Source organism: Mustela nigripes, chromosome 4 (genome assembly GCF_022355385.1).
Source record: "Mustela nigripes isolate SB6536 chromosome 4, MUSNIG.SB6536, whole genome shotgun sequence".
Taxonomy (NCBI): Eukaryota; Metazoa; Chordata; class Mammalia; order Carnivora; family Mustelidae; genus Mustela; species Mustela nigripes.
The window spans coordinates 111025870-111041382 of NC_081560.1; positions in this window are offsets into that span (position 1 = coordinate 111025870).

Consider the following 15513-nt stretch of genomic DNA (forward strand, 5'->3'; position numbering starts at 1 on the left):
AGGACCCAGCCTGAGGTGAGACACGCCCCCTCCCTCTCATCCGGGGGCTAGTGAGCCCCTGCCCCACCGCTGGGAGCTGAGGGCTCCTGGCAGCGGCAGGGCATCCTGTACGCACAGATGCTCTCCTAGCCTTGGTTCCACAGAAAAAAATAACAACCGAGAAAGATACATTTTGGGAATGTTTTCATGTTAAAAATTAATGAATGCAAAACTACATTAATATTTGGCTAACTCCCCGCCACCACCACCTTTGATTTCTCTAAGATGATTTCTGAGAATCACAGCAGTTAGAGGTGTACTTGAAACTGTCGACAGTGTTCAGTTACAGACGCGCTTGTACTCCAAAGCCAAGTTCTCGAACTCGAGAGTGAGCAGAGCACCACCTGGCCTGCCAGGGGCCCTTCTCTGCATGCACAACCCGTCTTGTAGTCAACCACCAAGGATCTGGTTCTGCAGAAAGTCCTTCCCGAAAGTTGAGCCCCTGCCCAGCACGGTGGCCCTCGGTGACTTGGTGACACATAGACCCTGACTTCCACGGGGACCAGGGCATTTCATTCATCCTGTGTCTAGCACACGGGGGCAAGGGAGTGGTAGCTCAGGAAATGTTTATTGAAATCTAAGCTTAACCGGTCTCTGAAAATATCTGAATATTATCTCTGAAATACAGCTGAGTGGTAAAAGATTATGAAGGCCCTGACCATCTCAAGCATCCAAGTTGCTCTGTGCAGTCTGCAGGGGCCAAAGGAGGGCCTGAGAGTTCCCAGTCAACAACCTGGGCACCAGGACATCAGAGAAGCTGTGACTCTCTGGACACAGGCATATGCAGGAAAAAAATGCCCCTAAGTGCCTATACACGACATGCAAGAAAGCAAAACAAAACCGCCTATTTTCCTTGAAACTATGGGAAGGAACTTGACAAATTCCTAATAAGCACAGGATTACAGAAAGAAATTTGACAATGCTTGTTGTAAGTTAACACATATCAAAAGTAATAGCCTGTTTCATGCTGTCTTTATTTTATTGAACCTAAAAATAAGCAGATTCCTGAATCTAGTCCCGCTAGCTCTGTTTTTTCCACAAAGGTTAGTTTCCAAACCAAAAATTACTTTCGTGTTGTTTCAAGTAAGACTTTGCCTGACCCAAGTTTACAAAGATTTACTGCTGTATTTTCTTCTACAAGGCACAGAGTTTAGCAGAGTCTGCTTCTCGCCCTCTGCCCCTCCCTGCATGCTTGCTCTCTCAGATAAATAAATTAATTAAAGAAAAAAAAGGAGCTGTAGAGTTTAGTTCTTACGTTTAGGCCTAGGATCTACTTTGAGTTAATTCTGGTGTATGATGTAAGGAACCAACTTTCCTCCTTTGCACGTGGATATCCAGTCTCCCAGCACCATTTATTAAAAAGCAATTCTTTCCTCATTAAGTTGTCCTGGCCCTCTTGCCGAAAATGAACTGATCTTAGATGTAAGGATTTATTTCCGGACTTTCACGCATCCACGTGTCTAGCCTTTGGCCAGTCCTATACTATCACGATCGCTGTAGCTCTGTGGTCGCTGTAGCTCTGTGGGAAGTTCTGAAGTCAGAAGCATGAAGTCAGAGTCTCCCAACAGTGTTCTTTTCCAAGACCATTTAGTGGGGTCCTCTGCATGTCCGCATGCATTTTAGGATTCACTTGCTTGTCAGCGTCCACAAACACCCTGCTGGCTTTCGAAGCAGAGCTTAACAGACCCTCCCTCACTCCTGTTATCTACAGAAGTCCACAGCATCAAATTCCTGGTGAGATAAAAATGCTTTATGCCTGGCTTGATGAAAATACCCATGGCAGGAATGAGCAAGGAGAGGTCTACGAATGCCCAAACTGGAAGGAAATCAGGACCCAGTTCCTGGTACTCTTGTGATCTTGCATTCCACAAATAAAAAGTAAAAGCATAAAAACTGCTTTATGGGAAAAAAAGAAGTATAAAGGGCTTTGAATTCACAGTGGAAGAGATTTTAGTTGTAGTAAAATTTTATAAAGTAGAAAATCCAAATAATTTCTAGCAATGAGATATTTTTAGCAAAATCATCTGAATCATCCCTATCACCAAAAGGGTTGTGCCAGAGCACAGGCTGTGCAGATGGACAGACAGAAGTCTGAATCCCAGCTGTGCCACCTCCTAGCCGAAGACCCTGGACACGCTGTGCTGCTTCTCATGGATAAAACACAGATTGCAGCTCTACCTCAGCAGGTACTGTGAGGTCTATGTGCCCCGGTGATCTCCTGGACCAAGCACAGGACCTTAGTCCAGGTGCTTAGTGCCTGGTGCCCACAGTGGCATCTAAGTCAAGGCTCCAGGCTCCAGCTGACCCTTCTGGGCCCTCAGCAGATAACGTTTGCCAGCATTTCCAGCAAGCAGATATTTCAAAGGAAATCAATGAGACAAGCTTTCTAAATGCCACTACAACAACAGAACTCTTGTCTGTATATGCGTGTGCACGTTTTCACACGTCTGTGCGTGCTTGTGGTAGGAAGGGGCCAGCACAGGTATTTTCTTCATGTTGCTACAGAACCAGGGAAACAGTGCACACAGCTCTTTCTAGTCATCTTGATCCATGATGGGCTTTCTATCTTGCCTCTACAGCATTCACATGCTCAGACAAACAAATATGAAATAAACTGAAAACATTTTTCAGTGGCCCCACTTAGAGACTGGTAAACTCTACAAGACATTAGAAACAAAATTAACCAAACTTCTGAAATAGAAACATTTTCAGGAAGGGGACTGTCAATACCCATACCCGCACCATGATAACAGAAGCTCCTAAATTACCAAGACCATCCTCCAATGACATAAATGTTAGATCTTTTATTATAGTACCACAAGTCCCTGAGGCTTTTTTTTTTTTTTTTTGGTGGGTTTTTTCCCCCAAAGTCTGCTCTTTGTCAGGCAGTTTCTATTGTTCTACCTTCAACTTTACCGAATATTCCCTTTGTCCATCTCCATTCTCCTGAGGAGTCTTCCACAAACTTTCTCAATCAATCACTGTATGTTATAGTTCTAAAGTTTTTCTTTGATTTTTACGTCTTCTATAGCTTTGCTAAAACTGAGATTTTCTATTTTCACTTGTTTCCAGCATGTTTGTAACTGATCACTGAAACACTTTCATCATGGCTGTTTCAGGATGCCCGCCCTGTAATTCCAACATCTCCATCTCCTTGCTGTCGGCACGTGCTGATGTTTGTTCTGTTCCAGTTGCTTGTCCTGGTGCCTGGTAGGACAGGCGATGTTCAGTTGTGTCTGCTGTGCTGTCCTCTGGCTGCGCTTCCCAGCCAGTGTGCCTTCTACTTTCCACCCTCCAGGTCTCCTGATGTTTGGTTTATATGTAATGTCCAAGGTTTTCAGCTCCGCTTGAGAGGAAGGATAGGGAAAGTGTATCTATTCCACCTTATGTGGAACAGGAAGCGTTCAGAGGGTTTTTTCTGAAAAGGAGTGCTGTTTACCGATGCTATCAGTAAGTCTAGGTAACAGGAGTACCTCAGTGGAATCCTTTCCCTCTTGAGTTCAGTCCCACGACCACGTCCTAACATGCTCGGTTGTCAGCACGGGGAGGCGGCCCTCCCCATGCTACAGAACTTACTTCCTCACCTGCTATGCTCTTCCTTCTTTTCTCCACTTCCTCCTTAAAAACCCACCCAGGAACCAGGTCCCCCAGGCCACTTCTCCCCACAGAGTTCTCTCTCTTCTCTGCTTCCGGATGTTGATGTCACATCACCTACGTCTCTCGAGGGAAGGGAACATGCTTCTGCGGTACCTTGGACCAAATGCTGGTTGCATAAGCTGCTCTCAGACAGGGTTCAGAGAACTTCCCTGCATATGAGAAAGGGACAGGACCAGGAAATAGCTAATCCCACCCCTGGACTTGCAATAAGGAGAATGAGATTCTTCATTTGTAAAAGGGGAAGAGAAAGCCCACACCAGCCTGAAAGGAACACAAAACAGATAAGAACAATGGGGCTTATGAGCCCCTATCTCTCACATAATTAACCCAAAGCTAGTCACTTTATTTACACATCATTAGGAACAATGATTACCTTGCCTGGAGAATAATTTCCAGTCCTAAGAGAAAATGAGCTATTATCTTAAGATACACCCGTTTTTTGTTCCTGGATATAGCAGCCGCAGCCCCTCATCCCATCTAGGACTTGGAGATGACACTGGTTTGCAGGGACGGCCAGTCTCCGGAGTTTACGGGCAGCAACGCCCCCACCTTCCAGCCTGGAAGCCACCTGGCCTGAAGATTAATGGTCTTTCCTCCTCTCTCACTCTACTTCCACAGAAACTCTAGAATCACAACCAAAAACTCTAACCTTGAGGCCGTGTAAAGTAAGAGATGGCGTGAGCAACATGAAACTCTGAAGACAAGGCCCCCCAGACTTCGGAGATGTCACGTGACTTTCAGGGTTCTCAGCACCTTGGGCAGCTCCCCCCGGGGTCAGCACCTCCCTTCCCAAAGGCCTCCAGCCCAAGGGCTACATCACCCCAGTAGTGGTTTTCTTTGCCCTTGTCGATACATGCTGTGGTGATTAGCTGACACCGGTGGGCCGAGCCCCTCTTAGACTGCACGATCCGGAGGGCACCAACCTGGTCACTCCCTGCCAGCATCACCACTTAGCACATGGTGCTGCTCACTTCTTACTAAGTAAATGAAGGCAGACAGGCACGAAGTTTTCCAAGTCTGGCTGCTCAAACCCTAACATGGTTTACTGCCGCAAGAGCACCCCACGATATGCTGGTGATGACACGTGGATGCCCCACAGGGCGGGAGAGCCACAGTGGTGGCATTTTAGCCAGTGACGTAAGGTGCTTGTGGTACCGGGCGGGTGGCACTCACTCTCCATGTCCAGGTGGAGGTGCCCAGCCAGCCCGACCTGCTCTCGAGGAGCTTGTGGGCCTGTGAGCTGTTACACTGGTAGTGGGGCTCGGCAACAGGCCGGGCTCAGCTGGGAACGTGGCTCTCTCCCTGACACAGATGAAGGGGCTCAGGACAAAACAACGAGCTAAGAAGGCCCTGAAGAGACAAAGGGGAAAGGACATCATGTACGTGGGCCAAGTGCCAGCAGTGCTATCAGAGGCCCAGGCGCTGGCTCGGGACATGGCCACCAGCTGGCAGGACGGAGCCTGCCCTCACTCACACGTGCTCCACCACACACCAACCCACTGACGGGCACCCGGCAACCGCTTGAGGGCTTGTGAAAGCACACCGCTGGGCCCAGGCCTGGGGCCCCACTCGTGAGGTCAGGGCGGGCCTACAGCTCCGTGCGCCCCCTGGACCTGCGGGTGAGGCCTGGGCAGCTGCTCTGCCTCTATCACCTGGCCTGATGCGCTCTGCCCTGGCTCTGCCCAGGAAGGCAGAGGGACTGAAGAAATGCGTTTTTCATTTAAGCGTAAGGAGTCACAGGTGGCTGATGGCTACCACCCAGTGCAGACGGGGCATTTCCACCCTCGCTGGCCATTCTACTGTGCGGTGCTGCTCTCCAGCAGCTGGAGGCTGTGTTCCACGCTGGGGCCACAGGGAAGTGCGTTTTGTCATTGAGGACAGGCAAAATGCACGTTCTATATATTCTTAGAAAATCAGACTCACCTGGATCTAGCCTCTGAGGGGGGAAAATGGTAATTCAAAGCAAAGGTACATTTCAAAGCCTCCCCCATGTCTGAGGTCACCGCCCGTTTTTTTTGTTTTTTTTTTTTTTTAAGATTTTGACAGAGATCACAAGTAGGCAGAGAGGCAGACAGAGAAAGAGAGGAAGGGAAGCAGGCTCCCTGCTGAGCAGAGAGCCCGATGTAGGGCTCGATCCCAGGACCCTGAGATCATGACCTGAGCTGAAGGCAGCGGCTTAACCCACTGAGCCACCCAGGCGCCCCACCTGCTCTGTTTTTATAGGCACAGGAAACCAGCTGTACTCACACTGAACACCTGAACGTCATTTCTGTTTCTGATTTCTTCCACGAGGGCCAGCGGTTTTCCTTTCGGTATTGGGATCGTGCCCAGGACAACAGTCCCTGGGGTGGCCAGTGTCTGACGAACAGCCTGGATGAAAGGCTGACTGAAGAGCTCCATCTTCCCGATCTCGTCGATGATGCACACTCTGTGCTCTGGGCCACTGCTGGAACCTGCCTGAAGATGACAAAGACACCCAAGTCATGTTAATAAGCAAAGGGCCCCGGGGTCCTACTCCCCAGTCACTCATCAACTAAGCTTTGGAAGGTGGGAGACGACTTCTCAGTCTACAGGGGACTCCCTGGCAAACAGATCTGGGGGAACTCCCTCGGAAACTGCAACAATCAGAAAATTCAGTTTCCCAAGCAACCCAGGTTCCTGGCAATTTTCACTCTTCTAGAACGGTTCCCGTAATAACCAAGCTTTGTATTTATATACGCCCAGGAAATAAACAGCACCCGCATGCCTCAGGTTTAAAAGAAATGAGAGAGCAAGCCTGGGAGCCCTTATTAGTAAAACTGGCCTCTTTTTGTGTGTGGTTCTGAGTTTCGGGAGCCTCCCTGTCTGGAGGACGTAACCGCTGCATGCAAATGCCTGTGTGGTTCACAGTGTGCACTGCGAGGGCTGGTGGAGAGAACTGAATGGTAAAAGGAAAGGGGTCCTGTTTAGAAGAAAAACAAGTGAGCAGGACTATGCCATTTTAACTGCAGATTCCCTTTCTAACGACTTCATCCCTCTCCTTCCTTCCAAGCCCCTCTTGGAACAGGTGCAGCAGCCAGCCTCCACGGGCCCCAGGGCCTCCCAGCTCCTTTGGCTCCCACCCTTGCTCTGACACCTCCTACAGTTCCAGGGCTGGTCTCTGTGATCAGCAGAATGGTGAAGGGATGGCATGTCCCCCTCTGAAATTAGGTAGAAAAGACCTCTGCGTCCAGCTTGGTCTCAATCTCTCTCTCAGATCGTTTCCTCTGGGGAAGGCGAGCGCCATGGTGTAAGTAAGCACGCTCAGAAAGCACGTAGTAGGGAACAGAGGCCTCCTGACAACCGTGAGAGTGAGCTGGGAGGCGGAACGTCTCAGTCAAGCATGGGATGACTGTAACCTCATGACTGAGCCTGAGCCCGAACCACCCGGCTAAGTCCTTCCTGGACTCCTGACCCAGGAAAACCATGTAAGATAAAGCCCATGGTTCTAAACTCCTCAGTTCTGCGGCCCTTTGCTCCATAACCACTGACCACTAACATCCATGCCTTCCCTGGAAAGCCTTCCCAGAGAAAGCTGACAGGACTCTGAATGGTCTTGCGGCAGTGGGGACACAAAGGAACACGTAACTCTTCGGTGAATGCTGAGTGACAACACATTTTATGTATCTTTGTATAAATGATGACTCTGAAAACTCTAAAGCTGATTTTTACTCCAGTTCTTAGATTCCATAAATAATTACATCAGTTCATTCTCAGAATGTGTGGCTGAGTTCAACCAGATCTGTCTCCTACTGAGAATCCCGCAGTTAGAGTGTGGTGTGGCTGGTGGGGTACACATGGCAGCCGGTGAGAGACAGGGCTGAGTGGCAGGTCCTGAAGCCTATAAGGGACACAGAGGGCTGTGCGTTCTATCCAACAGCCGAGGGATGCTAAGCCAAGGATGGTCACGGGTTCTTCCTGAAAGGCTGCTAGCTGTGTGGCCTCAGGGACAAGTGGGGAATCTTTTGGAACAGACGATGTGAGACTATGGGGTCCAGTCTGAGGCAGTTCCTGAAGGGAAGCATTAGAGCAGTGGTTGTCAAATTTTATGTAAGGGGCACTCTTCTCATCTGCCGACTTAGTATCACACACCTATTTTCCCACTCACTTCACTAGCAGAAAGGCCAGGAAGGGGCCCACTGTAGTCATCCAAGAGCTGGTCTCTATACTTACTCAAACTTCCGTGTTTCTAATGTAATGCATTTTTAACTTTAAATTGTATCCTGTGTGTGTGGAGAGGGGTACACATGCACGCCCACACATATACACGCGGGCATGTACCCACGCATGCACACACAACCCACACTTACGACGTTTCCCCTTCAGGGGCGGGACAAGGTCATATTCATCTTTTTCTTTCCCACGGAACTGAGTGATGCAAAGCTGCGCCAAGGCAGCTAGTGCACCCCACTGATGGGGTGAGGGAGGAGAGGTGAGCACCTATGGAACCAGTCACTGTCATTTCCAAATTTTTTCTTTGAAAATGAATGCCAAAATTGGGAGAAATTTAAAAAATGGTCAATTACCAGCTCATCAGCATAAAAACAGATGATCCCAAAAGAGCAAGGCATTCCAATGAGCTCTGACCAAGGAGTACTTGGGGCATTCTGCTGGCTCCAGAAACTGGGACTAATGGTGGATGTCATCTTCCCACAGGGCACCATCCAGAAGCCAAACAGAACTCTATCTGGCACATGAAAATGATAGTTTGAAAGCAGTCAATTCGGACAAAGAGAAACCATATGAAGAATGTGTGTGATTGGTCTGAAACCTATGGGATCTGACAAAGATGTTCCTAAGGGAGAAATACATTGCCATCCAAGCCTCACTCAAAAATACTGAAAAATCCAGAACACACCAGCTGTCTTTACACCTTAAAGAACTGGAAAATCAACAACAAGTTAAGCTAACTCCACACACTAGAAGGGAAATAATCAAGGTTAGAGCAGAGATCAATGAGATAGAAACTAGAGATACAGAACACATCAACGAAACTAGAAGCTGGTTGTTTGAAAGAATCAGTAAGATCGATAAGCCAATTGCAAAAGTAATCCAAAAGAAAAGTGAGAGGACCCAAATTAATAAAATTATGAATGAAAAGGGAGAGATCAAGACTAACACCAAGGAAATAGGAACAATCATCAGAAATTATTCTCAACAGTTATATGCCAATAATTCAAGCAACCTAGATGAAATGGATGCATTCCTGGAAATGTATAAATTTCCAAAACTGAATCAGGAAGAAACTGACAACCTGAATAGACCAATATCTGGTAACAAGATTGAAGCAGTGATCAAAAACCTCCCAAAAAACAAGAGTCTGGGACCTGATGGATTCCCAGGGAAACTGTACCAAACATTTATAGAAGAAATAATACCTACTCTCCTGAAGCTGTTTCAAAAAACAGAAACAGAAGGAAAACTTCCAGACACTTTCTATGAAGCCTGCATTACCCTGATCCCCACACCAGGCAAAGACCCCACCAAAACGGAGAATTTCAGACCAATATCACTGATGAATATGGATGCCAAAATTCTCAACAAGATCCTATCTAATAGGATCCAACAGCACACTAAAAAGATTATCCACCGTGACCAGGTAGGATTTATTTCTGGTATGCAGGGGTGGTTCAACATTCACAAATCAATCAGTGTGATAGAACAAATCAGTAAGAGACGAGAGAACCACATGGTCCTCTCAATTGATGCAGAAAAAGCATTTGACAAGATACAGCATCCGTTCCTGATTAAAACTCTTCAAAGTACAGGGATAGAGGGAACGTTCCTCAACTTCATAAAATCTATCTATGAAAAACCCACAGGGAGTATCATCCTCAAGGGGGAAAAGCTGACAGCCTTCCCACTGAGATCAGGAATACAGGAAGGATGCCCACTCTCACCACTCTTGTTCAACATAGTACTAGAAGTCCTAGCAACAGCAATCAGACAACAAAGAGAAATAAAAGGTATTCAAATTGGCAATGAAGAACTCAAACTCTCTCTCTTCGCAGATGACATGATAATTTATAGGGAAAACCCAAAAGACTCCACCCCCAAACTACTAGAACTCATACAGCAATTCAGTAAAGTGGCAAGATATGAAGACAATGTACAGAAATCAGCTGCTTTCTTATACACTAACAATGAAAATACAGAAAGGGAAATTAGAGAATAGATTGTTTACTATAGCACAAAAAACCATAAGATAACTAGGAATAAACCTATCCAAAGAGGTAAAGGATCTGTACTCGAGGAGCTACAGAACACTCATGAAAGAAATCGAAAAAGACACAAAAAGATGGAAGACCATTCCATGCTCATGGATCAGAAGAATAAGCATTAAAATATCTACACTGCCTAGAGCAATTTATACTTTCAATGCCATTACCATCAAAATTCCACCGGCATTTTTCAAAGAGCTGGAACAAACAATCCTAGAATTGGTATGGAAACAGAAGAGATCCTGAATTGTAAAGGAAATGTTGAAAAGGAAAAACAAAACTGGGGGCATCACGTTGCCTGATTTCAAGCTTTACTACAAAGCTGTGATCACCAAGACAGTATGATACTGGCACAAAAACAGACAAACAGACCAGTGGAACAGAATAGAGGGCCCAGATATGGACCCACAATTCTACGGTCAACTAATCCTCGACAAAGCAGGAAAAAATAAAGTGGAAAAAAGACAGTCCCTTCAATAAGTGGTGTTGGGAAAATTGGACAGCTATATATAGAAGAATGAAACTCGACCATTCTCTTGTATCATATGCAAAAGTAAACTCGAAATGGATAAAAGGCCTCAATATGAAGCAGAAATCTATCAAAATCCTTGAGGAGAACAGAGGCAGTTACTTCTCTGACATCGGCCACACCAACTTCTTTCAAGACATGTCTCCAAAAGCAAAGGAAACAAAAGCAAAAATGAACTTTTGGGAGTTCATCAAGATCAAAAGCTTCTGCACAGCAAAGGAAACAGTCAACAAAACAAAGAGGCAACCCATGGAATGGGAGAAGATATTCACAAATGACACTATGGACAAAGTAATCTATAAAAAACTCCTCAAACTCAACACACACAAAACATAATCATGTCAAAAAATGGACAGAAGACATGAACAGACACTTCTCCAATGAAGACATACAAATGGCCATCAGACACATGAAAAAATGTTCATCATCACTAGCCATCAGGGAGATTCAAATCAAAACCACACAGAGATACCACCGTACACCAGTTAGAATGGCCAAAATCAACAAGATAGTAAACAACATGTGTTGGAGAATATGTGGAGAAAGGGGAATTCTATTACACTGTTGGTGGGAATGCAAGTTGGTGCAACCACTTTGGAAAACGATGTGGAGATTCCTTAAGAAATTAAAAATAGAGCTTCCCTATGACCTTGCAATTGCACTACTGGGTATTTACCACAAAGATACAGATGTAGTGAAAAGATGGACCATCTGTACCCCAATGTTTATAGCAGCAATGGGCACAATCGCCAAACTGCAGAAAGAGCCAAGACGCTCTTCAACAGACAAATGGATAAAGAAGATGTGGTTCATATACACTATGGAGTGTTATGCCTCCATCAGAAAGGATGAATATCCAACTTCTTTATCAACATGGATGGGACTGGAAGAGATTATGCTGAGTGAAGTAAGTCAAGCAGAGAGAGTCAATTATCATATGGTTTCACTTACTTGTGGAACATAAGGAATAACACTGAGGACACTGGGAGAAGGAGAGAAGTGAGCTGGGGGAAATTAGAGGGGGAGATGAAGCATGAGAGACTGTGGACTCTGAGAAACAAACTGAGGGTCTTGGAGAGGAGGGGGATGGGGAGTTGGGTGAACCTGGTGGTGGGTATTAAGGAGGGCACATATTGCATGCAGCACTGGGTGGGATGCATGAACAAAATCTTGGAACACTGAAAAGAAATAAAAATTAAAAAATAAAAATTAAAAAAAAATCACATGTGTGTATGCCTGTGTATATGTATGTATTTGGGTGTATGTATGTGGGGAGGTAGTGAACGCGGACATGTATATAAATACACACGAGTAGATACAAACATAAAGCACGAGGCTCCAAAACCACCCTTCCTTGGAGTCTCTGCAACATTCACCCATGACCGCTCACAAACATCAAGCACCTGCACAAAGATATCTGGACACACATGCATACGTTCTGTTCTACCAACTGGAAATGCTCATTTTAAAACACTAGTTTATATAAAATCCTCTCTGTCCAAAATTAGGGACTTCTATCATCCAGAAACTGTAGGAATCTCAAAAATAAGCCTGGGGTTTTTGAGGAAAAATCTGTTATTGGTGCTCAAGTGAGAGGCAGATACCAGATGCTAAGCCACTAAGAAGCCTGTCAAGACTGGTTTTTCTAAATAACTCAGGACCATACATTCAAGAGTGAAATACAAGAGCCAGTGTCGGAGCGCCTGGGTGGCTCAGTCAGTTGAGTGTCCAACTCTTGTCTTTGGCTTAGGTCATGGTCTCAGTGTTATGGGACTAAGCCCTGTGTCAGGCTCCGTGTGCAACAGGAAGTCTGCTTTCAATTCTCTTTCTCTCTCTGCCATACCCCTGCTCCTGCTCTCTCTCAAAAAAAAAAAAAAAAAAAAAAAAAAAAAAAAAAAAAAAAAGAAAAGAAAAAAGAAAAAGAAAAGTTAAATTAAATCTTAAAAAAAAATAAAAATGGACCACTATCATATTCAAAATTGTTTTTATAGAATGTCAAGCAACTGTAGAGGCAAACAAAAAACAAGCCAGTGTGCACATACCATGTTTACATTGTTCCAAATTCTGAGTTCATAAAGACGCAACCTGACAGCCCCCAGGGCCCAGGTTTGAAAACGGTCAGGAAGCCCCACAGTCCTCCCGGGTGCTGGTTGCGGGGAAGTCAGAAGGAGACCCTGGAGAGCCCGTACCTGAACCTGAACAGATGGAGTAAGGTGCTCGTGCAGCACCTCAGGCCTCCTTGGGCCGCAGGTGAACATCACTATGTGCGCATCTGGGGTGCAGCCCTTCTCCCCTGCACCTCCTCTCTCTGCAGGGTACCACGAGGCAGCAGGAGGGCACGAATCATGCACCACTCCTCAGCCAGGCCTACGGGTCACAGGACTATCCATCCACTTTCACAGTCTCGGAAAGGGAGAAACACTTGGGGCAAAGCATATTTTACCTCTTCTGTTTGTTCTGAGGGAGAAGAGATTTCTTTAGGATATGGTCCTAAAACTGACCACCCAGGTGAGGGAAGCTATGAATAATTTTACAGCTTTGCTTACACTCAGCTAGTTTGCTTTCTGAAAAGATTAAATCGATTTAGCACAACAACAAAATATCTGTGTACCAATTATGCCAGAGACCTGAAAACTGTGACTTTTGTTTTTGTTTAATCTTCACATGTACTTTTAAGAACACGAAAGAAAAAGTAATTTCATTTAACCAAAGTGGTCAATTCATTTAACGGAAATACTGAACGGAGGCAATTTCATTTAACCAAAATACTGATCCAAGGAAAAGCTAACTAAAGTGGCTTTTGCCTTATTGTGAATTATTTACTTAATAAATATTTCTGGTGGTCTTAGGTTTTTTATTTTATTTTATTTTTTTAAGTATCAGACACAAGGACCAGCTTCTGAGCTGGCCTGTCTAGGACAACAGGTATCAAAAGTCATGGGAAACAACTGCGAAGCATCCGCCAGAAGTCTGGCAGCAGAACTAGGGTCCTTCCCCGCAAACCCACAGGTTGTGGGAGGCCAGGAAAGCACGTGGTGGGGACAGCGGCTGCCGCCAAGCCCACAACTGCTCAACATCTGAAGTTAGGAACTAAAAGTGAAGGGCTCCAATTAGACCTCTCCGTGTGCTTATTCCAAGCCTAAAGTTTCAGATCCCCTTAGCAGTCTGGTGGCATGTGGATCTCGTGTCCCTAGGGATGAAGGTACCAGCTGGTAGCCAGGGTGAGCTGTCTAGACGGCCTGCCACGCCCTGCAGCCCAGCCCTTCTCCCCTTGGGCATGCTCTGGGTGGGAGCGGTGCCCACCCAAATGCCAGAGATTCCCACCCCAGGGCCAAGCAGACTGGGCTGAGGCTCCACCGGGATGTCCTAACTGGCCTCCCTAGAGCTCACCCATGTGAGCACCCAATCGTAGAGCATCAGACGGCACTGATGCTATCTTGTAAGCTACGAGAACTATCCCAGGACTGAAACAGCATCTGCTGGCTGACAGTCAGCCCTGTGCATGGAGAACCCACTACCCCTTGTGATCCCAGCACCTTGGGACCAGCCTGGACATCTGAGCTTGTGGGTCTCCATGACAGACCTACGGCTTGCTCTGGCCCCTGGGGAGCTTTGTGGCAAACTGCTAATGTGAGGCTCCTCCTGAGGTTCTCCTACCCATCACCTTGCTCACCTTCTTGAGAGAGATAAGTACACCTGTCCCTATCCGCACCCCTAGCCACCCGGGACACACACACGCTTTACTAACAATGTTGCTTTCAGTCCTAATAACTCCACCCCGCAGCTATCTGCCTGGTTTACAGAGGAGGAGCACAGTGGATTCAGACAAAGTCACTGAGCCCCCAAGTGAGAGCTCAGAGTCAAAGCCAAGATCACCTGATGCCAGAGCTCCCTTCCATCCCCACGTGCGATACCACCTGTGCATTGTCAGGCCAAGGAAGGAAAGAAAGGGAAGGAAAGGATCCAAGATGCTAAAAGAAAGAAATGAAGGAATTCATTACAGGACAGTAAGTCCCGTAAGGACTTTTCTCTCCAATGAGAAGCAGGAGCACTTCAGTTTCTAGGGGCTATGGAGGCAGAGCCATAAACACCCTCATCTGTTTCTGGAGGAACCACATTTCTTTTAATTTCTCAAAAAGGATGACATAGTTGGGGTAGCAGAACAATTCACGTCATCGACATCATTTTATCCAGGATAGAGCACGGCCTGCTTTAGTAGGCAGATGTGACTTCCCCCCCACAACCTCACCACAGGAGCAGGCCTCCCTCCTTTACACACAGCGAGACGGGACCAGGCACCTCCAGAGGTGCTCACTCCCGCCACTTCCTTATCGGCTAGCGGTGTTAACAGTAGCTGCGCTTATAATAATTCCTCTTACTTAGTAAAAATCTCACTCAGTATTTAAACTTTTTTTTTCTTGAAGATTTTTTTATTTATTTGACGGAGATCACAAGTAGGCAGAGAGGGAGGCAGAGAGAGAGAGAGAAGCAGGCTCCCCGCCGAGTGGACAGCCTGATGTGGGGCTCAATCCTAGGACCTTGAGATCATGACCCGAGCCAAAGGCAGAGGCTTTAACCCACTGAGCCAGTCAGGCACCCCTAAACTTTTCATTCAAGTTATTTTTGAGGTCTGATATCCTTTTATTACATACTGCTCAGAAGAGAGAAGGTTGAATGTTTTAGCTACAGGAAAACAGTGATGACTTCTTGTCTCACTAACAAGGAGGCCGGAGAGAAGTAAACAGGCACAGCTCTGATGAGGAAAAATCAACCATTACGGCTCTTGTGGTTTGCCTTTCCGACGCACAGCAATCCTACTCTTAGCTACCACTCACCCTGTTCCAGGAAGTATTCCAAAAGGCAATAGTTAAACTGGCTTTCCAGATAAAGCCTCCATGAAAAGTATTACTTTCAGATAATCTAAGAAAGCTAAAAAAGAAGGAGAACCAGGAGAATTTTCATGACAAGGATGTCCATGGTCTTAAAGTGTCTCCCTACTCATTGCTTATGAATTTCAAAGGAAAGAAGAGTAAATGCACAGTGGGGACA